Consider the following 25,294-nt stretch of genomic DNA (forward strand, 5'->3'; position numbering starts at 1 on the left):
CCTCTGTTGGAAGTCTGACTGATGTGCTAGCCATGCCTGTCAACCTGGCATTCTGCACAAAGGAGGAAGTCTTACAGGAAACACTTAGTGCCCCCCTCTTCTGCCTCCCCTCTGTCTTCTTTCTCTAACTTCCTCTTCCCCGTAGGAGAAGTAGTGTCCAACCCAAATAGAGCCTGGTATTCAATGGCTCATGTTTTACCAATAGTGGAATCACTCTGTCTTGTTATTTGAAAAAAAGACCACACCCTCTTTCAAACCCCATGCCTTGGCCCCATGCCTTGTGGTCCCACAACCTGTCTTTTACAGCAAGCTTCTAGTCCTTGCCTATGGAGCTATTTGGGTCAGAGGGTCAAATATTCATTTCCCCACATTAAGTCGTAACCAGAATTGCCATGTTCTGTAGTCTGAATGTTTGACCCCACAAAATCCATATGTTGAAATCCCAACCCCGAAGGGGATGGTATCAGGAGGTGGGGTCTTTGGGAGCTGATTAGGTCACGACGAGAGAGCCCTTATGATTGGGATTAGGGCCCCTAGAAAAGAGACCCAAGAGAACTAGCTCATCCCTTCCGCCATGTGAGGGGACAGCAAGAAAACAGCTGTCAGTGAGGAAGCAGGCTCTCACCAGACACCCAGTCTTCCAGTACCTTGATCTTGGACTTCCCAGCCTCCGGAATCATCAGAAACCAATGTCTGTCGTTTATAAGCTTGCCAAAGGTAATTCACCGTAGCAGCCCCTGCAAACTCAGACAGAAGTTGGTACCAAGAGTGAGATGCTGCTGTAACAAATACCTAAAAGTGCGGAAGTGACTTTGGAGCTAGGCAAGGGGTAGAGCCTGGAGGATTTTGGGGTGCATGCTACAGAAAGCCTACACTGCTGTTAAGGGTAATTCTGTGAACTGCAAGAAAGGAATGTTTACTGTTTACAAGCCACTCAGTCCATCTCTCACAAGTTGCCATAGTCCCAGTGGGCTAAGACACCATGCCTCTGAAGCAGAAGGCAGGCCATCAATTTCCTATTTCATTTCTCACAGGCTCTGGAGAAGCGCTCACTTCTTTCTTGTTCCATCTGTTATGGCGAACGAGATGCAAGCCACACCCCCCTCCCTCCATCCACCTCCTCTGCTTCCTTACCGGGTGGAGAGCTAAGGCGGGTCTGGGAAGGCAAGGCCAAGGAGTCTGGACTTGGTAATCACAGGACCTAGCAGTTGAATATCATCTGAATCTGCCAGCTATCCTCAGCCAGGCAGCCACATGAGGAATCAGCACTAAGGGAGACTCCCTGTTGATTTGGAACCTCAGAATGAATGAGTAGGGATGTGGTCAAGAGCCAAGATGGAGATTTCTCATCTGGCATCAGTAAGATCTTTTCACTTCTCCAGGAGTCCAGGGGCTCACAGAGTCTTTGACAGACCCAAGGTCCTAGAAAGAGTAGGGCTTTTCACTGATCTTAGGAGGATGTCTTCAAAAGGGTCTGGGAATATGTGCGGAGGTTTGAATGCACGGCAGTTTGGGAGGGCTGGGCATAGGAGCCACAAAAGATATTTACTTGGTTTCTCCCATTGGCCTGCAGCTGTGAACTTGATACACCAGGAAGTGGGTGCTTAACAGGGGATCTTGTGCCGCCTCTTAAGCAGTTAAATTTATTCAAGGCGTGGGGAATTAAGGGGGAGAACATGAGAAAAGGGAAAGATTTGGGGTCATTGTATCTCAGGGACCACTCAGGCACGGGTTTGGGGGATTCTGACAGCCCCACACAGAGCTGAAGGAACCCAGAGCTACCGCAGGTTTTGGGGGTGAAGCACACAGCAGACAGAGGTCTTTGCTTCTCCTCAGGATTCTGAGGAAGAAAGTTCCAACAGTAGTAGCTCAGACGAGAAGCTTTGGCCTTATGCAAGGCATATGGCAGTATGTTGAAGCTCATGATGAACATTTTCCCAATTGAGTTTAAGTGAACATGTTGTACACTCCAGACAGCTGGCATAGAGTAACTGGCGTTCTGGCAAATCTAGAGGCAAGATGAATCTTTTCCTTCCTACTTTTTCTCTGTGTTACTTCCTCCACCAACTCTCAGCTTCAATCCATTGCTGGCTCAAGACAGAGGAGAACATAGCTTCTATTTGTGAAATGCTCTCACTGGGGATCAGACACCATTCATCTCTGTATGGGCCCGGTGCGCTGATCAATCATCTTGAGAATCGGGTTGACTTGAGTCTTTGGAGACGTGGGACGCATAAGAGTTCTGAGGTTGGAGGAATCCACTCTTAGCATCGGGTAATCACCGTGGCAGCCCAGGAAGACGGCCCCACCTGCAGCAGTAGGGTGAGACTCTCCAAGTCTGAGCAGAATGGGAAACGTGGGAAGAAGGTATTTTAGAGTTAAGTGTCTTTGGTTTACAAGAAAAAAGGAATTTGCACTTTTATTTCACTTCTAAATTCTCATTTCTTCCAGGACTTTAGCTGTGAAAGAAGTGATCCATTGTTCATATTTAGGGAATCAGTATTGTGCTAATTTGAATCTAGTCCAGAATCCCTGGTGAGCTATTCTGGCTAACGGGCTTGGTATAGTTTGAGATAAGAACTGAGTCTAAAATTCAACTCGGCCTTTGAAATGATGTCCTTATAGGACCGTCCTGTATCCTCCTGGCGTAAAAGCTGAACTGCCCAGCTCCCTCGTGGCAAGAATGGGTTCTCCGTGTCCTGTGGGGTATTGGGAGTGGCACAAAAGGGAGATGGCTGCTTTGACACTCTTCTGGCCCCTTCTCTCCAGGGACAGCCTCATCCTTTGCCCAAAGGTTTGAGAAGGAACAGAAAGCTGAGGAGAATTCAGGAATTCCTTGCCACCTCTTCCTCTGTTCATGCCTCAGGCAAAGAGGAGGGAGGTGCTCTGTCTCTCCAGGTGGGAGAGCGCTGGCAAAGGAGACTCTGTTGCCTTCTCCACTCCTGTCTTTATCCACTGGCCCTTCAGAGAGGGAGGGGATGCGGCCAGTCTCACGAGGGGAACTTGAGATCCTCAGCCTCACTGCCCTAGCAGGTGCAGTTACTGGGCTCACCCTACGTCTTCCAGCGACACCAGCGTGGTGGGTGGTGGGAAAGGCTAGGAGAGTCCCGTGCTCCCAGGAGGAATGTCGTTTCACTGACACTGTCTACAACCGTCAGCATGTGATGATAGTAAAAAGCAGAGGGCTTTGGGTTGGTCGGTCTTGATATTGTCTACAGAGAATGCACCACTAATTGGATGGATCGCCAACGTGGATCACTCCCAGCACCCTATCTTTATAGACTATCAGGGAAGGGTCCCCTGGGCTTCCCTCACTTACACCAAACCAGAGAGCTAGCTACTTTCTAGCTGACACCATCCCTCCTGCGTATCCGGGAAGGGCTTCCTCATATCCTACCTGCTTCTTATCTGCTCCTTCGACCCCATTTTCCTCAAAACGGCTGGAGCAAGATGTTAAAAGGCACTACCGCCTCCCATAATTTCTCATCAGACTTAGAATTAAACCCAGCCTCTTACCCCCAGCCCTCAAAGCCCTGTCCTCCTGGCCCTTGCCTGGTTCTCGAACCCTACGTCCTCCTTACTGCCTCCCAGTCACGAAGCTTCAGCCACACTGGCTGTCTTGGTGTGCTCAGGCAGATGTCACAAAACACCACAGACTGGGTGGCTTAGACAACAGACATTTATTTTCTCACAGTTCTGGGGGCTGGAAGACCAAGATCACAGTGGCAGAAGGTTTCTTCTAAGGCTTCTCTCTTTGGTTGATAGACAGCTGCCTTCTGGCTGTGTCTGCATATCCTCCCATAGCCTTGCCTTTTAACATCTTGCTCCAGCTGTTTTGAGGAGAATGGAATCAAAGGGGCAGATAGGAAGCAAGAAGGACATGAGGAAGGCTTCCCAGGCCCCCAGAATGGATGGTGTCAGCTAGAGAGTAGAGATGGGGGTTGAGAGAGGTAAGCAGCTTTGGGATATGTTTGGTGTAAGTGATGCCCTCATTGATGCTAATTACTTCTTTCACGGCCCTGTCTCCAAACACAGTCACATTGGAGGTCAGGGCTTCCACATTTGAATTTTGGGAGGACGCAGTTCGTGCTATAACACTGGTCCTCCTGCCTGCCCCAGGACCTTTGCCCATGCTGTGCTCTCGGTTTGGAGGGCCCTTGCCAGTTCTTTGATTAGCCACCTCTTTTTTTTTTTTTTGTCATCCAGTGTTCAGCTAAAATGTCTTTTCTTCAGAAAGACTCTCTGGCATCTTATCTAAATGGCCCTTCAGTCACTCGCTATCCCTTTACCCATTTTGGTTCTGCCCCAGGCCTTGTCACCTCCTGCTATACATCATACATCTTGTTGTCGCCTTTGCCCATTAGAATAAAAACTCTGTGAGAGTAGAGGCCTTGCCTGTCACGTCCACTGCTAGTCACCCTGTGTCCCCCACTGTGTTCCCAGTGGCACATAATAGATGCCTAATAAACATTTATTGAATGAATGCAACAGAATGCCCATACTGTTAAACCAGTAAATCAGTCCAGTATAAGGTAAGTCGGACAGCTTTCCACACTGAAAAATAAACTATAATTAGTGCCTAAAGATCTTCCTCTAATCAAATGAGCAGAGCATAACTCAAGGCCAAGTGACAGGGCATCGAGAGTAAAAACACCAGCAAAGCTGTCGCTAACGCTCTTGCCAAAACAGGTGATGATCGCTCACACCATCATCAAAAGTGTGTGCCCGTGCTGGCTCCCCGCCCTCTCACAAATGACCTGTGGGATCAAATGTAGGAGTATTTATCAACTTTACAGGGAAAATGCTATCTGGTTTTAATTTCCAGTTAGTGAAGGGGTGAGACTGAGTAACTGTTCATTTGCTCACTAACCAATTGTATTTCTTTTTCTGTCTGACATGTGTTCCGTTATTAGTTTTAGATTTTTTATTCACCTTTTACTTATGGATTCATAAGAATACTCTGAGCTTAAAATAAAACATGTTATTTACCGAGCTTAAAGAAATGCATGTATTCTTTGACCCAGGAATTACGCTTCTAGGAATTTCACCCATAAACAGATTTGCCTTACCGCACAAAAATAATGCTCAAGGACATTAACGGCACTTTTGTTGTAATAGTCTCAAATGAAAGCCATTTAAATGTTAATAGGGATAGGTTATATAAATTATTCCATAAGGATACACAGAACACTGAACAGCTGAACGAAAGACTATAGTACATCTTCAGGTCCAAAATCCATTCAATTTGAAGCAAACTGGCAAAACAGTATTTATAGGCTGATTCCATTTGTGTCTTTTGAAACAATGTTTTCTAAGCCTGGAGAAGAAATGGTTAACAGCAGTTAGTAGTAATAGTAACACAAAGGGAAGTGGGTAAGAAAGGGATTGACATTCCACTTTAAAGGCAAGTCCTGGGGGCCCCTGGCTGGCTCAGTGGATTAAGCGTCCAGCTCCAACTTCGGCTCAGGTCATGATCTCACCATGCGTGGGTTCGAGCTCTGCATGGGGCTCCCCACTCTGAGCACAGAGCCCGGTTCAGATCCTCTATCTCCCTCTCTCTCTCTGCCCCTCCCCCCACTCCTTCATTCATAGATAGATAGATAGACAAACGTAAGTCCTCCTCACAGGTTCAAGGGTTTTCCGGTTGTCATCATATGTTTGCTTTCGTTTTGCTTTGTTTTATTTCTTAGTTCAGGCCTTGGAGAAGCAAATCTTTCTCTTGACCCTGCAGCTCTCCCCAGATACTCAATGTCGCCGGCAGCTGTCCAGAGATTTCCTGCATTATCCACTTCCTTGAAAAGCCCACATTCTTCTTTAAATTCTTCTAGAATCAATCTTGAGTCATCAAGAGGAATTATTCCTGCATCAGTCCCTTCCCCTGCTGCACATTAAGCCTAGCTGTGAGGGGAGACTGCATTTTCTAATGGGGCTTGTCACTCTGCATACGATATTATGCCACTTAAAGGGACGTTACAAGAATTCCAACCGCATTCGAGCATTTCTACGCAGAGCAATGGCTTACAGTGTGAAAACAGAGCATGTACAGCCCAGAGACCCTGGAATTCTTGCCAGACTTGAAGAGGTTTCCACTGGAGCTAGCTGTTCTGAAAGTATTTGGCATCTGAAACAACTGCTTTTTCGGTAGTTCCCATGTCTGCGTTCCAGGTGTTTATCCCCAGAAAAGTATACGTTATTTCATCCTAGGCACGTGGCTCACACCCAGGACCTATGCTCAAGCCACCAATCCACACTGGTTCCTAAGAGCATCTACTCACCGGTATGCAAAAAATGTCTCCTTGTATGTGAGCCATGTCAGGAAGAACGGATGGGGCACTGACATGAAATGAAGTGGCAATTCTTGCTGGAAATAATAGCAACGAATACACTTGAGGGGTACTTCCTGGGCCTCACAAAACTGGAGGGATAAAAGCATAAAAATTCAGATTATTTGGGGGGCTCCAGGGTGGTTCAATCTGTTAAGCATCTATCTCTTGGTTTCAGTTCAGGTCACGATCTCCTGGCTCGTGAGCTCGAGCCCTGCATCAGGCTCCACGCTGACAGCATGGAGCCTGCTTGGGATTCTCTCTCCCTCTCTCTCTGCCCCTCCCCTGCTCACTCTCTCTGTCTCTCTCACTCAAAATAAATAAATAAACTTGATTTTTTTTTAATTTCCGATTATTTTTATCTTTTCCTTTTCCACTTCCAAGATTTAAAGAAGACAAGAATAAATACGTAGAACTTTTACCAACCCGAGACTTCTGAATTGGGCATGTGTTAGGGCGTTGAACTTACAGTAGTAGCCTTGACTCATCTACTCTCCACCATTTTCCAATAGCTATTTCCAAATCTACTCCGATGGGAGAGCCGTCCACACAGTCAGCCAAAGAAGATCATGCTTCCCTGGCCTCCCACCTCTCCCCGATTTCCAGACACCAAGGGTGAGCCTGCCCATCTCTGGCCTCACACGGCCGTCGGCAAGAGTGAAGAAGGCCTCAGAACACTCCCGGCAAGTCCACCACAGTTCACTGCCCCGCAATGCTCCCAGCCTTGTTGAGGACACACAGGCAAACCTCACTTAGCCCTGTTCTCTGGTGGGTGCCAGGCCCCACAAGATGCTTAGAACTCTCAGTCACCTTTCATCTCCGTGGACTCTTGTCCTCAACCATCTCTGCATTTTCCCATCTTCTCTTTCACTCTATGACCCCGCTCAAATTCCCAAAACCCTTCCACACTGCCTTCTGGAATTCGGGTTTAACCACCAAATTCTGGACTCTCCTCTCGGGAAACGACTTGCTTTTCACTCAGCCCTCTGAGGTGAAGGCCGCTGTGTCCTTCAAGACTCTTGCAACACCAGGCCTGGGGGTGGGGGGTGGGTATCCTTCCTGTTTCATACAGCCTCCCTCCCAACACAAGAACAACAACATCTTTGAATGTCATGTCATTAGTCTTTATCACTCTATATTCCAATCTGTTACAGTCACTAACAGACCCCCCCCCCCAATCCTTTGCAGATTTTAGCTCTTGGCTTACTGCTACTTCTCCAGCATACATGATGACTTCAGTACGCATATATATAAAATCTTGCCAATGTCCTAGACTCTCAGTTTCCTGATGCCCTCTCCTCCAACTCTTACATCCTCCACTCTGCCTCAAGCAGTCACTTCAAAGGTCATACCTAGACTTACTGCCAGCAAATAGAACTCCTCTATAATTGTAATTTCAAGCATTCTCTCTTTCCAGCTCACTCTGATATCCCAACTCTAAGAAGCTTTAGCTCCACTGGGACTTATTAGCAATTGATCATATATTTTCATGGTCGCTTGGTTTTCCGCTTAGCCTAGGTTGTGAGACTCCACCATTATATTACACCTTGGCAAATATTCTTCACAATCTTGTTTCACTGTTCTCACCTGGAAAAAACCCCCAAGCGAGGTTAAATCTAATCATTCATCTCTGTGCACCTACAGACATGGTCAGGGCTGGAGAGAGACACCTGACTCCCTGACTGATCTCATTGTCAACTCCTGAACAGTGTCTTCAAGGAGGTTCTTTGTTCTTCCCATCAACATACATTTCTAGAAATCCATCAGTCTCCTGTTTACCCTTAACTTGCTCCCGAGTTTGAGATTACCACAGAATCACCTAGAAATACATGAAAACTCAGATTGCTGGGCCTCCCTCCCCAGATTTCTGAATCAGTCGGTTTGGGGCAGGGCTTGAGTAACTGTATCTCTCAGGTGGTGCTGATGTTGCTGGTCTGGACCACACGTAGAGAACAACGTGCCCTGGATGACTTTTTCATGACTTTTTCTTTCTCCTCAAACCTCCAATACATATTGCCCATCCTTACTCTCATTTGATGGCTTTACTTAACATACACCACACACACACACACACACACACACACACACACACACAATCTAAAAACAACTTCCAAGGCTCCCAGAACCCAATCTCCTTGTGACCCTGAGCAGTGCCCATCCGTTCTTTGCTCCCTCCTGCTATGATAGATGAACTATTAGGCTTCTCTCTATAGCCAGCCCTCCACATGTATAATGGACTCTATCTCCCCTCTTACTCCATCCTAACTTGTGCAACGACCACTTCTCCTAACCTTCTCCCTGTGTCATGAACTTCTCCCTTGCCTCCCATGCCCACTAGTGTCAAGCACTTGAAGAGAACCCCCTCATGACCCCACATTTCCTTCTATCACCCTTTTACAACAACATTCCATGAAAACCTGGTGTCTTCAGTTTTCCTCAGACTCACCAGGCACAGTACCTACCTACCACACAGCCTTTGACTTGCTGTTGTCTCTACCTGGAAGATTCTACAAGACCCACTTGACCATCTCCTTCATGGTCTTGGTCAAATGTCATCCTCCCAGTATTTTCTCTCCCCCAAGCCCCACTCCTCTGTCCCTCACTGACCAGTTGTCCTTACCCTTCTTCTCTCCTGTATTGCTTGGGATCTGAAATTCCATCTTGGTTGGATTCGGGTAATAACGGACATTAGGCAAAACTAACCTCTTTCACACAGGAACACTGAGCTCTCTTTGACTGCATCTAAATTGTCAAGGCCTTCCTAAATAAAATACATTTCTGCTTTTCCTTCGCTCTCAATTTCTACTCTGTGTGATCAGTTTTAATACCAACTGGCCACTTTATAACTTTGTCCTGAATATTTAAGTGCCGTTGGATTATGGGGACTAGTAGGCTTCCCCGGAGGCCACTTCAAATGTAGCTTAATTCGTACTGGTCCATGTGGCTATGTTAATCTAAAACCCAGATATATGAGACCTGCCTCATCTTCCTTTCTGTTCACTCACTTTTCCCTATGTTGAATCGTATTTGGCTAAGCTAGACAACAAGAAGGAAAAAAAAAAAAAAGACTGTGGCATATCCTACCCTAAAGGGACCACCACATCAGTGGCGTTAGAGGAATTCCCACATCATTCAAGAGGTACTCCAGTGCTCTTAAGAAACCCGGCACTGGCTGCAAGGAAGCTCACTGGCACATCACATCACCTGCAACACAGTGAATCAGACAGGAATGAATCTAGCTGAATCCATATGCCGTGTGGTCCCTGGGAAAGAAACTAATCAGTCAAAGTGACATGACTGATGGATTAACTTTAGGAATGAAGGACATGGCAATTTCTCCTCTGCACAGGGCCCAAATAAAGGGGAGGTCATACAAAAGCCGCAGCAATTAAAGAATGAAAGAATCACAATGTAAACGTTTGCGGAATTTCCCTATAACTCAAACTCGACCGCTTTGGCTTGTGGGGATAGTTTCCCTGTAAAAAGAAAAAAGGAATTCTCTGTGTAAAGGATTAAAAAGCCAGTGGATTTTAAATACCCTGGTTTCTCTACTTAAGAGATCAAATAAATAAATAAATAGGATGTGCGGACACTTTAAGTGCTGTGTGTGTCCCCAGGTGGAAAGATCAGGCTTGGTTAAATCATTATATACTCCATCATTCATGTGTCATGTCATGGAAGGCATCATGGGGAGAAAAAGAAATGTGCCCCTCCCCTCGTGCTGGCCGAGGGGACATAAATCCGTATTCAGGACTGAAGTGACGAACCCTTCCGGTTAGAAGCCTGCAGGTTCACAGAAGTTGCCCTTTCAGTCGGTTCTCTTACGTTAAAATAAAACAAACCAAACAGAAGCATACATTTTAAAGGAGAGGATGAAAAATATGTGAAGGTGATTTGATGGGGAAGACAAAAATCCCACCCCTGGCCCTGCTTGGAAATATTCTGCCATGGAAGCTGTGTCTTTGTCCAAGGCCACTGTTTTCCCGGCCCCTCCTTTTCCGGGATCACGTGTTTCCCCGGCAGATATGAAAATGACCTGATACTCCCAAGGTAGCAAACATTCCACTGAGTTTCTGTTGCAGGCGCCTAGAAGAAATTTCCTGTTCCATTATTGTACCAAATGAGTGTTGGGCTAATCAGGGCCTCCTGGGGAGGAATGACGAATAAAGAGTACCCATCCCCTCGAGTGAGGCTCTGAGCTACTTCCAAATGCATTTATAGCCTTAATATAACTCAGGAGACTTCACCACCCACGTGGGAAACCAAACCCTTCTAATGGAGTATTTGCTGAGTTCGTCATGGAGCAAAGGAGGACCATTTCTGATAAGCATATTCTTTTATCTATTGTGTTCATTAGAGGTGCCGATGAGAGGTTTCAAAGTCATTTTTTTTTGTTGTTGTTTTGTTTTATCGTTGCTCGGGATGAGACATAGAACTTTTATCATGAGCAAGATGACCATCAGGAGACACACGATTCCTGCCTGGTGCTGCCCAGGTGTTCGGTGGGGAGGAAGAAAAACATGGGGCATGCCCCCTGACCTTGCCACCAATACTTGGTGTGGGTCTTCCCCATTCCCCATTAAAGCCCCATTTAAAGAAGGCTTTAAAACCCCACCCACTTTGGGGCGCCTGGGTGGCTCAGTCAGATAAACATCTGACTTCGGCTCAGGTCATGATCTCACGGTTCATGGGTTCAAGCCCCAAGCCCCGGGTCGGGCTCTGTGCTGACAGCTCAGAGCCTGGAGACTGCTTGGGATTCTGTGCCTCCCTCCCTCTCTCTCTGTCCCTCCCCTGCTCACACTCAATCTCTCTCTGTCTCTCAAGAATAAATACACATCAAAAAAAAAAGTTTAAACTCCACCCATTTCGTGACCCTCACTTTTACCTCTTCGTGTGTCTTCAACATGCAGCTCACCCAGAGAAAAAGTATCAGACTCCTCATTTTCTCATAGGCAGATATTCTCAGTCCTTTTGTTTTGGTGAGAAGCCTGCCGATACCGCACTGAGAATCGCTGGGCCCCCACCTGCCTCTTCTTCTCCCAAGGGATAAGAAAGCTGTTATCACTTCCATGCTAATAATAGCAAATTTAGCACAATTGCCTTCTGATCTTTCAAACCACTACAATATTTTGAAGAGGAAAAAAAAAAAGAAAAAGAAAAAACCTTGGCTCCAGAGGGAAGAGAAAGATTGTAGTTGATCAGACCTGCAAACAATTGTCTAACATTTGTATGTAGCGAGTAATCATGCTTTTTCTTTCTGTAATTAAAAGAAGAAAACTATTGCCCTCTCACTTTTGTCCTATTATTTTTGGAGAAACTGAGGCATCAACATTATACTTAAAAAACTTCCGCATTTCCTGCCTGTCCCACCACCTGCTCTTTAACGTGTTTCTGCCTTGGACATCAGCTCCCACCTGGGAAATGCTGTTATAAAGAAGAAGCTAGATTTATAGAAACATCATGTAATGCCTAAGCAATTTGCTGGAAAAGAAATTTTAAGTGTATCTATGGTTCACATTCCAAGTGAGTGCAGCTGCCTGGGTCATACAAATTCTGTGTCCACCAGCATTAAAAATTAATATCATATGGGGCACCTGGCTGGCTCATCGGTTAAGCATCCGACTTCAGCTCAGGTCATCATGTCACAGTTTGAGAGTTCGCGCCCCACGTCGGGCTCTGTGCTGACAGCTCAGAGCCTGGAGCCTGCTTTGGATTCTGTGTCTCCCTCTCTGTTCCCCTCCCCTGCCTGTGCTCTCTCTCTCTTTCTCTCTCTCAAAAATAAATAAATGTTTAAAAAAATTTTTTTAATAAAAAAAAATTACTATCATATGAAAATATAATCACGACACTATTTGGCATCTAGATAATACTTTGCATCTTAAGAACTCAACATCCCTGTAAATAGGTGACCTTACTTCACCTTCCTTATAGTCTTGGAAGCTAGAAAAGGCATAGTATGCTAATATGATCCCTGTTTTATGAAGGGAAAAAAAGGAATCTAAAAAACTCAAGCAGCCTCCGTGTATAGGTTGGAATTGGAGCCCAAAGTTAAAATGCTGCATGGGAAACTCACTGAACTAAAACACCTCCATCATTTATTACATTTGAGAGTTTGCAAAGAACCTTCAAGTGGTGCTGGCACATATACCTGCAAAATGCTCTCAACCCTCCAGATGAGCACATTTGCAACTGCCGCTTTCTGACCCAAACAAGGAGCAGCTGAACCAAATGAATTAGCGTCTACGTGTTCTGATTAGCTGGCCTCAGCGCTGCTCCCACGGGGACATCCCGGGATGTCCCTTGGACCCGCCGGGGAGGTGGGGACAGGGAGAGATGGAGAGAACCCTTAAGCACTAAGGGGAAAACCCAAGTGCTCCGAATATTCACCTTCCCTCCTTTTGCTTCTCAAACGTTATTGTAGGTGAAATTAAGCCAGAGTGCAGTACGCATGGACCCAAATCCTTTCTTTTCTTTTTTTTTTTGTCTCCGGTTCGGAAGTGCCAGACAGGCGAGCTGTGGTTTTAAGAAGCACCCAGGTTTTAAGAAGCAAGGCAGGTGTGCAGCCATTTCCATTCCGGCTGCAAGCCCTTTTGCAAAAAGGAGCCCTTTGCAAGAAGCATTTCTCTCCTGTCCTTATAAATCAAATAAAGAAAAATAAAAATTTCTGCCAGGCCGCATGCCTCTGTTCCTATCCTTCAGTGGGCCTAAAATAAAAAAAGATTACCCTCTCTGTTCTTTCTCTTATCCCTTTACTAGGGGGAAAAATAAATAAAAATAAAAAATAAAAATAAAAGAGCTAGAGAAAGAGAGAAAAATCAAACAACTGTCTAAACCAATCAATCCAACATTTCCAAAGGCTTTTGACCTGTGGCAATGTCAATCCCATCTTTTTTTTTCCTCCTTTCTTTCTTTGAATCGATATAACCTATGATTCCGATCGCTCCCATATGTCAGTGCCTGCTGAAGGCACATTTTATTGTTCATAAAGCCCCGGACGATAATGAAAAATAAGCAAGAAAACGATAAATTCATCAAAGTTGCGAGAATATTCGAGGAAAAAAGGAATTTCCCGAGGTAACTGTCCTTGACCTGGCTCTTTAATCGAGTGAGATTTCATCACTTTATCTAATATCATGCTTCATGCTTCAGGCGTCCAGCAATTCTATTTTAGTGTGGTCTAATGGGCAGCTGACACATCCACTCAGCCCCAGACTGCATAATATGTGCTGACATACTGTGTGGTGAGCAGCCTTGCCTGGGCTGTTTATTTGGGCCTCCGGAGGAAACCAACCAACCAACCAACCAACAAGCAAGCAAAAAATGTCATCAGGAAAGGGTGCTTCCTCCCCCTTTCAGGCTCACCTTTCCGGGTCTCCGTGGACTTCACCTGTGAAGAGGTCCGGGAGCCCTTGCCGGAGGGCAGGCTCTGATTTGGGGCTGCCTGGGTCTGCCTGTAGGTGAGAAGCCGGCAAAGGCTGGTTATGGTTGTCTGAAACCTGAATCTGGACGGTGTAATGAGGAGTGTCATTCTAACCGCTTTGCAGGCGGCTCTTCTCAGAACCCCTGGTTCAATTTGATATTCTGAGGTTAACGTACTGTATTGCGCCCGAAAATAGGAATGCACACGGAAGGCTTTTAGACTTACTCAGTTCAGTAAGCATGGCAAAGCCATCAACAGCTATTTGTACACGTAGCCATGGTGGGGCTCACTTCGATGTTCTGATTAATGCTTGCTCCCCGCCCCTCCGCCCCCGCCACCACCCCCCAGTCGGACTTCAGAGTAGAAACCCCCTTGTTTTGTTCTTTTTAAAGTCAGCTTTTGACGTAACAGCTGAGAATATTTTCGTAGATGACGTAACACCAACACCAACAGGCACGCAGGGAAACGCCACAATCTTTGTAGATTTCCAACGTAGGCAAACTTCAAACTTTTCTAAAAAGCACGAGGACACAGCAGGGACATGATAACTCTCTGAAATATGTGACCCTGGACTGAATTCAATACTGGATAATGAAAAATGCCATCGAGAATATTATTAGAACAACTGACAAAACATGCACCGTGGATTACAGGGAAGGACTGTGGCAAAGTCGCATTTTCTGGATTTAATAACCTGCCGCGGTGAAGTAAGAGAATGTGTTTTCTTCCACGATTCATAGCGAATTCAAGGTATTAATGGGTAGGATGGCAGGAGGCATGCAAATTATTCTCAAAGGGCTTTAGAAAAATTTAATTAGAGAAAGCGGGAATGATAAAGGATATGTGGCAAAATGTATAAAATGAGCCCATGGGGGGCGCCTAGGTGGCTCAGTCAGTTAGGCATCCCACTTCATTTCAGGTCACCATCTCACAGTTCTTGAGTTCGAGCCCCCTTCTGACTCTGTGCTGACAGCTGGGAGCCTGGAGCCTGCTTCGGATTCTGTGTCTCCCTCTCTCTCTGTCCCTCCCCCACTTGTGCTCTGTCTCTGTCTCTCAAAAATAAATAAACATTAAAAAAAATTAAAATTAGCGAATCGTCATGGCAAGGCGAAATGCTTCTTGTCTAAAGGCAAGTAAAGAAATCCTGTCAAGCGGCATTTCACCTGGCTCCCTCCCCCACTGTGAGAAGCCAGCATTGCAACCATTTGCAAATTCACTTCCATGCTCTTGATCTGGAATTGAACCTTTGAACCGGTCATAACGTTTGCCTGTTTCTTTCATTAATAGTAAGTTAAAATCTTTACCATGTGTTCATTCACAACAAAATTTGTGCATCTGGATAAAAGCTATACAATTTTCTCTCCCTCTTTTTTTTTAAGATTTTTATTTCTTTAAGTAATCTCTACACCTCCCACGGGGCTCAAACTCACAACCTTGGGATCAAGAGTCACACGGTCCACCGACTGAGCCAGCCAGGCACCCCTAAAGCTATACAATTTTCTTAACCAACCTTGCAACATTTCCGCACGTTTGAAATTCTTGCAAAATAAAGTTTCTAAAATTACCATACACAGCCAATGACAATAGGCAAGGAGTGTATAAGAAGGAACACCTTCTGTATGTACATATTAAACAGGAATGCTCTTTGCAGGAGACAGTATGCTCAATCCAGAATCATGGCAGCTGTCAAGTTGGGCAAGCCATCATCGTCTAGACCACCATGACTAATCATAGCAAAGCTCTGTGATTTGTGGTCTCATTACAACCCTGACATGTCTACCTAGATCTCCCTGTATGCTATTCCTTACTTCATATCACATCTTTTATATTTAAGAAACTGGAATAGGGGCACCTGAGTGGCTCAGTCGGTTACGTGTCCGACGGCAACTCAGGTCATGATTCCACAGTTCATGAGTTCGAGCCCCGCATCGGGCTCTGTGCTGACAGCTTGGAGCCTGGAGCCTGCTTTGGATTCTGTGCGTCCCTCTCTGTCTGCCCCTCCCCCACTTGCTCTCTCTCTCTCTCTCTCTCTCTCCCTCTCTTTCTCTCTCTCAACAATAAGCAAACATTAAAAAAATAATAATAAAGAAAAAAAAGAAACTGGAATATAACAGCTTTACATTTTCCAAAAAGATTAAATGTAGTTCAAATGGAGTAAGATATCTCTATCTTGTGGGACTGGCCTTGTGGTCCTCATAGTCCATCTAGGGAGGAGGGGTCTTTTGCCCAAAATACTGGCAGTTGCAGTTAGGGAAGGCATGCGAGAACAAAGCAGTGAAGCCATCAGTCCATCAAGGGTTGAAAGTAGGACATCTTACTGAAGATGAAATAAGGGCATTGTTCCGTCTTTTAAATGCCATGTTTTCCATTCTGTGCGGGAGCACTTTTTTTTTTTTAATGTTTATTTATTTTTGAGAGACAGAGAGAGACAGCATGAGCAGGGGGAGGGGCAGAGAGAGGGAGACATAGAACATGAAGCAAGCTTCAGGCTCCGAGCTGTCAGCACAGAGCCCAACGCGGGGCTCAAACTCACGAGCCGTGAGATCATGACCTGAGCCGAAGTCAGACGCTTAACCCACTGAGCCACCCAGGCGCCCCTATGCAGGAGCACTTTTAATACAATGGCTCAAAGATCCCTTTCCTGGTGATTCCTGCTTTGCTTCCTGTCTAAAGCAGTACAATAAATAATAGCTGTTATCATAATAGCCCTTATATTGAGGCTTTAACAACGTTCCATATACTCCATACACAATCTCACATTATCCCTTTAATCTTCCCAATTCTCTGAGCCAGATATCATTGGTCCCATTTTACAGATGAGGAAACTGAAATTGAAGATCCAAGGACACCCAGAACTAATTAGTGGCAGAGTTAGATTTCATATCAGGCTAATCTGTTTCTAAATTCAGAATGCTTAACCTCCACCCTAAGCAACCTCTAAACACAGATTTGATGAAAACAAGCTTAGAAATTCCTTTAAAAAGCTCATTGAAAGAAACAATACGAATTAAGTATTCACGATATAGTACTGTTCATGTCACGGCCAAGAGTGGTTAATTGTGTTGTGTAGCATCATACTAATGAAATAGCTAGTTTAAATGAAGCTCTTTAAGAGCATTTAGAGCAAAAGTATGCAAAGCAGGGTCATTTTCTTAGATTTATTTAAAGTTACTAAGAAAAGGAAAGAAATGAGGAACTACTGTTTAATTTTCCATTTTGAAGACTTTAAAACTCTAGTTGGCAAGACCTCTTACTTTCTAAGAGGATAAAACAAAATTGACTGCCAAATGGTGAGAAATTAAAAATGCAGCTTTCAAGTATCATTGTTTTAGTGATTATATCAATATTTTCTCTACTAAAAGTAAGCATTTTTCCAAGTAAAAAATGTTTGATGTAAATGGTTTTTGCTAGCCAAATCGTAGATGGAAGTGTTCAGGGTCTGACATTGTACAAAAAAGGATTGTTATCTTAAATAGTAAGCCCTCCCCCATTTTCTGTGAATGCGCATCTTCCTTAATTCCCAAAATATCAAGTCTCACTAATGAGGCTCTGGAAAGGTCAAAAAGATCCTTAACCCATTAAAATGTTAACTTGGGGTGCTCTTTCATTTGCCATCTGCTTGGTAAGTCCGTCACTCAACTAATATTTATTGAATCCTGCTAACATTTATGGAATGGAGGTACATACATGTCCTCAAGAAGCTTAGAATTCAAAGGAGAAGATATACATGAAAAGTGAGCTGTAATGGAGAGCAAAATGAAAGAACCCGAAAGAAAATATAATGAAGAAAATCACCTTACTCTTGGAGATGGTTCCTTCCTCACTCTACAATACTCTGGCGCTCCTGTCCATCATGTGGCCCCACTTCCTTCACCACGGGAACCAGCATATGACCTATGCTGGCCAATCAGAGAACCTCAACTTCCCAGTTAGGGGAAAGTGATAGAGCCAAGGTGGACGTGTGACCCAAATAGGGACACTCGGTGTCCTCTGGTGGCCGGGGTGGGGTGGGGTGGGGCTGTGGCTGTTGATACAGATATTACGGACGAGGATTTCTCTCCTTTTGAGATTAAGAGCTGAAAACAGCCTCTACATCTGGGGCTTGTTAGAACTACTTTCCTCCCATGCATGAGTGAAGGGTCTGCTGAAGACTGAGAGGAAGGCATGAACATGAAGGAATCTAGAACCAGGAAATACAATGAAGGACAGACCCTGAAACCATTAGCTGGGCACCACAGTCAGCCAGCTCAACTGCTAGATTTTTGGGTACATGAACCAATAAGCAGGTCTCTTATTCATCCCAACATGTTTGGTATTTCTTTCCTTGAAGACTAAATCATCTCTCTAACACCAAGAGGGTCCCTGAATAGACTTTGATTCAACTGTAAGCCTTTCTCCATCGTCAGTATACTAATTTACTCCAGGGTGCTCTGGGGGGGTGGGGGGGGGGAGAGAGGAAAGAACAGGTACTTTCAGGTGTACCCAAGGCTTCGTGAAGGGGTGATATTTGAGTTGAGCTAGGGTTTCCATAACTAGAAAAGCGGAGTAAGGACATTCGGGATGAGGAATTAGAGTGAACAAAGACAAAGAAACGTGAAAGCATCGGGTGTATTTGTGGAACCCGCCGGTTCCTAAATCTAATATATGTAGAGGGATGAAGGGGAAGTTGACACTGGGAGGCATTTGGAAGCTAGATGTTAACGATCTTGAAGTAGTTCAGACCATATCACATAAGCAAATAAAAGCCCTCGAAGGCTTTAGAAGACAAAGGGAAAAAACCTCTATGATCTATCCTATTTCTTGGTAACTAACCCTGAGAAGAACCTGAAGAGATAATTAAATTAGGAAAGATTGGAACAGAAGTCAACCCAGGGCCCGGTAACAGGACTGGCAGAGAGGTGTTCGTGACATAAGACAGTCTCAGGAGCCTGGATAAAAGGGGACATATTCAAGAGACATTTCAGAAATAAAATTAATAGGGCAAGGTGACTAACATTAAACTCTTCGAATAGTGATATCTGCCAACAGAGAGTTTTAAAAAAAGAAATTGTGCTCTGATAAAGTTTTGAGGGAACGGTTTTCGATGGTTCAAAACAGCATCTTTCAGGCACAGTGCAACTAACCTTTGAGAAATGCTTAGAAACGATCCAAAACAGGCAGATGTACCACACTCACTCTAGTATCAGGAAGTGAAAGAATTTTACTTCTAAGTTTTGACTTTATAACACATTTTAAACTGCAGACAAATGAGCTGGCATAATGATAGAGTCACAAAATGAATTGCAAGTTGAATGTGAAATGATGCCTGCTTCCTTTGGGTTTTTGTGTGGTCGGGCTGAATCTCAGGACAGCAACCAAATGTGAACACAGACACTCTTCATTTCCTTCCTTCCTTCACTTTTCTTCCTCTTTCTCTTCTTTTTACGCTTTTTTTTTCCAGTCTTTCCTCTTCTCATGCTCTCTCATTATAATTAAATTTTTTAGCTAGGCTTAGAAGGAAAATTTTCTTTCCATAATAGAAAGAAATCAGGGTGCTATTTGAAAATGGCAAAAGAACAGTTAGAAACGCTTTCTATGGTTTTAGGAGGGGGACAACTTGTAAATTTTAGGTAACAAATGTTTCTTGACTATTTGCCACGCGGCAAACACAGTATCCAGTGTACTTTTCCACCCCAAATAGCCATTTAATCCAAGGATGCAGGGCTCTGAATCTTCCCTTGGAGAGATGTGACTCTTCTAACCTAATAATTAGACATTTCCTCCTTCAGGGACGTCTGGGTGGCTCAGTCAGTTGAGCGTCCGTCGGATTCTTGATTTGGGTTCAGGTCATGATCCCAGAGACGTGGGATCGAGCCCCATGTTGTGTTCCACACTGATTGTGGAGACTACTTAGGATTCTCTCTCCCTCTCTCTCTCTCTCTCTCTCTTTCTCCCTCTACCCCTCTCTTATACACTCTCTTCCACTCTCTCAAATAAATAAATAAATAAATAAATAAATAAATAAAAAGAAACTTTCTCCTTCAGCAAGTTTACACTTCTAATTATAATATGAAATCTTAGGGTGATTTCCTTTCCTGGATTGATTATATTGTCCTTTAAATTCAAATAGGGATATCAAGGGATATCCTAGAAATGTCCACAATAATTTTTCCTAAAGGGATACAAACGTTGATTTCAAGCTGTAACCCTGGAGTGGGGAAAGACAGCTCTCATAGCATGTTTTAACTTTCAGATGGATAGTCATCATTCATATTTCATGAGAATTTGAACTAATAGCAGACTGTACTTATTCAGGACTGAGTGTGAACTAATATGTATTCCTGTCTGGGGAGGGAGAGCAGGGAAGCAACTACAGGATGGCAGCCTCTGACAATAAAAGAAAGGCAAAAAGGGGGAAACAGAAAGCAAATTGAGTTGTCAATGCTGGAAATCAGTGGACAACTACAGCATGAAGTCCACCATCCACAGAGGACGTTCACAGACATTTTTCTGAACCCAAAATCAATACCATTAAGGCATCAGCATTCATTTTTTTTCTTAATTTAAAACATCTTTTCAGGTAAATAGCACATACTGTTATTATTACCCTAAGTAATAATCTAGGAGCTTAAACTAGGCACAGATAATTTCCTTTGCATCTTAGAAATGCAAAAAGGAGGAAAAATGGATACTTGCGACCAACCCCAAGTCCCCCCACATGTACACACCAAGAAAGTAAGAAGTTAAGATACAAGACAAGTCTTAAAATCAGTTCTGAGAAACTTGAATGTGGTTTTCTTACATATAAAGTTGAGCTCATTAAGCTGTCTGAGATTAGCAAATTAGTTAAGACTATTAAAAATGATTTCCAATAAAAATATTACTTCTAAATTCAAACACCACAGAGACAAATGTATTAATTAAAAAAATAAAAGCTACATCTCACCTATTCAAGCCTAGCTGCTCAAGAAGAGTATATTCTCATAATTTCCTTTTTAAACACGGTAACTGTGGTGCCTGAGTGGCTCAGTCGGTTGAACACCTGACTCTTGACTTTAGCTCAGGTCATGATCTCACAGTTCGTGAGTTCAAGCCCCGTGTCAGGCTCCACAATGACAGTGTTGAACCTGCTTGGGATTCTCTCCCCCCAACACACACACTCAGTCACGTGCTCGCTCTCTCTCTCTCTCTCAAAGTAAATAAATAAACTTAAAAAAAAAAAAAACTATGATAACCAACTAACAATTTAACAAAAGGAAAAGATAAAGAAATCTGTAACATATATTATGCTTTCACTTATCAGCAAAACAAACAAACAAACAACAAAACACAAAGTGAATGTGCTTTTTACCACAACTGCTTAACCTTGGAGACTCACCGTTATGTTCACTCTTGCTCTGGGAGTTTTAAATGGCAAAAACATCCCTGGTTTCATTTGCAGTCTGAACGAGTAGTTCAAAGATAACAGTGACATTTGAAATATTTGTGGTTTTGTGCAACATTTCCTCTGAGAATTATAAATAAGTCAAAAACATTGAATAAGGCAAAGAGGACCCTCCTTAAGAACCACAGAGGAAGACAAAATCCAGTGAAAAAGTTAGTTGTTTCGCAGCACAGCCCCATTTACAGCAAGAACTCACATGGTCCACCTTTGTCTTTTGGCCGATTAATTCATTAATAGTAAATTGTATTAAACATCAACGAATTGGCATTCAGATTTCCACTTCTCAGCTAGTAACCATTGCCCAATTAATTCATTAATAATAAATCATATTAAACATCAATGAATTAGTGTTAAGTTCCCACTTCTGAGCTAGTAACCATGTTTGTTCAGTAATAGTAAAATTCAGGGGTTTTTTTGTTGTTGTTAGTTTAGATTTACGTAGCTTCTACAGTATGTTTACAAGAATACAAAATGATTACCAAATAGATATTTACATATATATCTTTTATTGCTCCCTCTGTTCACTAACGTCTAAGCATAAGAGTTGGGAGACGTGTGTAAAACCATAAGATATGGGGGGTTTATGTTCTAGGTAAAAGGACAGTTCTGTAAACTGAGTCTCAAACTACTCATGCTACATGTAGTCATAGTTTTTTCATGTCTTTATTTATTTTTGAGAGAAAGCCAGAGCAGAGCTCAAGTGAGGGAGGGTCAGAGAGATGGAGACACAGAATCCGAAGCAGGCTCCAGGCTCTGAGTCGTCAGCACAGAGCCCGATGTGGGGCTCGAACTCAGGAACCGCGAGATCATGACCTGAGCCGAAGCCGGATGCTTAACCGACTGAGCCACCCAGGTGCCCCTGTATTCATATTTTTAAGGTGTGCGCACAGTGTTAGATGATCTCCCGAACTGTATGTTTTTAGACAGTAAGCATGTATAACAACTACAAATATTTCATGAATGAACCAGACCATCGGCCACAATGTCGAAACACTTTGAAAGAAACGTCATGAAAATAAGTTGTCTCCTTTACTCCTGGCTAAAGGCAATAAACCAAGAAAAAGGGAGGTCCTCCAAGCCAACACCTAGGCAAAAAGCAAAAGACTTCAGAAACCCAAGAGGAATGACATTTTAAAAATAGTATTTGATTTTAAATTAAAGTCTTAACTAAAAGTGGTTCTAAAAATCAATGTGCTCTGCTTCAGGGCAAGAGAAAGAATTGCAACACAGTTCTAAGTACACAGTAGGCACTCAGTATATCACTGTTGATTGATAGAAAAGCAATGACAAAAATCTCGTGTTTTTCTAGAAACAGAGAATGGATCAAGGTTTTCTCTCTGTCTGGAAGTCCACTTTATCCTGCATAATGCAGGGGACCCACAGAAGGTATCGTTAAAGGGGCGAGGAAGTAAGCAGGGAAGAGACTATGTTGGCAAAGACAAGAACACCAGCTTCTCACTTCCCTACTGTCTCAATTAATTAATTAATTAATTAAGGTTTTTTGAAAGTGAAGGTTTTTTGTGTCCTTTCTCCACGACATGGAGAATAAATCTGGGGGTGGCCTCCGAGCTCCCTCATCAATTGGTCCTCATTGTTCTAGGAAGTAGGTGAGGGAAGAAAGACATGGCATCCAATTTTGAGTAATTATCAGTTCCTTCCCCTCTCCCGATCCTCCTTAATATCCAAAAAGTAAACAAAGCGGGGTGACAGTGGGGCCATCTGGAGAACTCTGCACTGTTCCTTTAATCTTCCATTGAAGGACACCTGATAATGGCCAGATAAATGTTGCGGCTCGGAGGTGTAACTCTAACGTACAGAGAAGTTAAATGATCATTGTTCTAGACAACACAGAAGATTACAGGTGGTGCTTCCATAAAAGTTAAGGATTTTTTTTTCCAAGTGCACTGTCTAAGCAGGTGGGCTTGACATGCACATTCGCCGGATCCTGTGCAAAATCACCAGCGCTTCCCTGTCCGAAAGCGTTACCATTAAAAGGGAATTATCCTACGAAGGAGAGAGGGCTGTGTGTATTTAACTTGAAAACAAGATTTGACAAGGTGACCATCTGTTTTCCCTTTCTCACTTAATTACAACAGGAATGGTACTCGAAGCCAACTAAAATACCCGGAGAGGAATTGAGATTATGACGTATTCATTTTCTCCGCAAAGCGCCAATCTAACACTTGCTCATGCGGCCACTTTGAAGAGCGGCCGAATCAGTGCCCGGGCATTGGCTTTCCCATCACAGCCACTTGGCTTGAAGCCAGTCAGCCTGCAAACAGTGACATCATTCAAAGCATTGTTAAAGGCTCCTTTTAGGAGGGCCAAATGTTCCGCCATGTGACACCTTGTTCCATCAGCTGGCATGAAGTCATCTCCACCCGAGGCCAGAGTTTCTACTGGCAGAGTTTATTCTGTGTCTGTTTGTTTTCGAATAAAATATGCCTAAATACAAAAGTGGAGACATAGTTCCTTGTCATGGAAAGCACAACTGACCGGAAGTCCAAAGGTCTGGACACCAGCCACAGGTAAGTCATTCCTCCCCTGTGTGACCCTAGGCAAGTCACATAACCTCTCTGAGTCTCAATGTCCTTATCTGTAAAATAAGGCTAGTAATAGCAATTCCATTTACCTTAGAGACTATTTGGGAAAGTTTCATAGGACAATTGGAAACTGATAGGTAAAATGTAAAGCATTTTACAAATGTAAAGCATTAATACCAACATCAACAAAAACACGTCACAATGAACCTAAGAAGAATCCCATAAGGGACCTTTCTACATCATGAGTAAACACCCCACCAGCAGTGAAGATAGTTTCCCAGCTACCCTTTTTTAGTTAAGCGGGAATTTGCTGACCAGCTTCCAAACGACCACGAGAATAGTCAGATTGTCTCAGAGAAGTTAATTACTTCAGAATACTTGCACTTGTTATAGACAAGACTTTTGCAAGAGCAAAAGTGAATTCTGAGTCCCTTAACTCTTTGGTATTTTCCTGAAAATATAGTGACCTTCAGCCCAGTGTTGCAGTCTCCCGTATGGGAGCCACCAGCCACATGCGCCTACTTTAAATGGAAATTCATTAAAATTAAATAACATTAAATCTTCAATTGCTCAGTCATACTAACTGCATTTTAAGTGCTCAATAGCCCCAGGTGGCTGGCTAGTGGCTACAGTGTTGGTTAGCACATATAGAGAACATTTGCATCACAGAAAGTTCTACTGGACAGTGCTATTACAGCATAAAAAATGAAAGGCTTTACTTGAAGGGAAGTGGAAAAGTAAAGATAGCCTGTGCTTTCAAGTTCAAGCTTTGACTCAACTCTGCCTTTTCTTGACCAAATGGCTTAAACCGTCCCCCAAGACCCAGGTTTCTCCATCTGTAAAATGGGGACAATAATAGTACGGTTTGATAGAGTAACTGAAAATTAAGGGAAATAATACAGGTAAAGTATCTAGCATATTACACACGCTCTACAAATGTTATTTGTTACTGTATTTCAGCGAGTCTGAGATGCAGAACTTTTCACATTTTAACATATCTCAAATTCGTATGTAATTTATAGTCGGTGCCAAAACAAATTTGGCAGAGGAGTGAGTTGTGACATAGATGTCAATGCCTGCACATGTGCAAATTAGCATGTGGATGGGAGGTTATAGATTCATCTGAGTCTCACCTAAGCTGAGATATGAGCCTTGTTAGCATGACATGTAGTTGAACCTCAGTTTAAATCTGGGCCCTAACTGTCATTTAAAATGTCTTTTAAAAGAACCTATTAAAATTTAACAGGGAAACAAATAATAATTATCTTTGCAGAATAGAGTCATGCTCTACACAATACAATTAAAGGCAATAAAAATTGCCAAATGTCTCGGCATGGCTTTCTCAAAACTATAAAAATTCAGTGATGTCTGCTCTTGAATCCCAAACAGCTACCACTCTGATACCAGCACCCATCTATCAGAAATCCCCAGTTGAGGGGCGCCTGCGTGGCTCAGTCGGTTAGGCGTCCGACTTCGGCTCAGGTCATGATCTTGCAGTCCGTGGGTTCGAGCCCCGCGTCGGGCTCTGTGCTGACCGCTCAGAGCCTGGAGCCTGTTTCAGATTCTGTGTCTCCCTCTCTCTCTG

General features: G+C 43.6%; 1 long non-coding RNA gene across 1 annotated transcript in view; it reads right to left on the reverse strand.

Annotated features, from left to right (window-relative positions):
• LOC113594196 (uncharacterized) overlaps window positions 1-14,067 on the reverse strand; it is a 29,522-nt gene extending 15,455 nt beyond the window's left edge. The window contains exons 1-2 of the long non-coding RNA XR_008291240.1: window positions 13,969-14,067; window positions 13,686-13,774 (exon numbers count right to left, since the gene is read on the reverse strand). This is a non-coding gene — a long non-coding RNA (uncharacterized LOC113594196). The remainder of the gene's footprint in view (window positions 1-13,685; window positions 13,775-13,968) is intronic.
• Window positions 14,068-25,294: the final 11,227 nt, after the last annotated feature.

The sequence above is a fragment of the Acinonyx jubatus genome, chromosome D4 (assembly GCF_027475565.1).
Source record: "Acinonyx jubatus isolate Ajub_Pintada_27869175 chromosome D4, VMU_Ajub_asm_v1.0, whole genome shotgun sequence".
In the NCBI taxonomy this organism is placed as follows: domain Eukaryota; kingdom Metazoa; phylum Chordata; class Mammalia; order Carnivora; family Felidae; genus Acinonyx; species Acinonyx jubatus.